Source organism: Penaeus vannamei, chromosome 12, assembly GCF_042767895.1.
Source record: "Penaeus vannamei isolate JL-2024 chromosome 12, ASM4276789v1, whole genome shotgun sequence".
NCBI classification, from domain to species: Eukaryota; Metazoa; Arthropoda; class Malacostraca; order Decapoda; family Penaeidae; genus Penaeus; species Penaeus vannamei.
In genome coordinates, this window is record NC_091560.1 from 6,853,840 (window position 1) to 6,854,604 (window position 765).

The following is a 765-nucleotide window of genomic DNA, read 5'->3' on the forward strand; positions in this document are numbered from 1 at the left end:
TTTCAAACCCTTTGTATTACGCCATGTTCATTGGCATTTGAACATTATTGCTTATTAATCTATGTTTCTTAGTCTCTCTGGAAATATATATATATATATATATATATATATATATATATATATATACTTACTTCACCTGTGACAAGTGAAAGATTACGCTGGCTTTGGGGACGATGCGGGAGTGACAAACATCGTAATGTTCTGTTGTGCCCAAGTGAAAGATTATTTTAATTTAATCACTAACACGACGAATACAAATGTGACTTACAGAAATAGGATCTGTGCTGGGAGCGCTATCGAATGCTTTCTGTTTAATGAATACACGCTTGTGATGGCATTTATGTACATGCTAGGACCACGGTATTTTTTAGTGTATTGTTTCTGTTTATACGTACAGGGAAGGCGAAATCAGTAGCAACTCGAGGAGGTATCATGGCGTCTGATTCTATTTTTGCAAAAAAAAAAACAAAAAAAAAACAAAAAAACATTTTGATGATGTTACAAAAGTTACGGATTCTTTGTGAATATGGTTGATCAATTTTGTATTTTAAATTTTCAAAAAGGATGGAAAATAATTATTTTAATGGTTATATTTTCCTTGAAAAATCATCAAAATAGCCCTGTGGGACGCCATGACACCTCCTCGAGTTACTGCTGATCTGGCCTTCCCCTCCTCCATAAGAGGTCATTTGCCAAAGGATCATTTACTTGTCTTCTCTATTCACCTCTTTTTCCTTGAGTTTTGGAGAGATTATTTAAAAATCT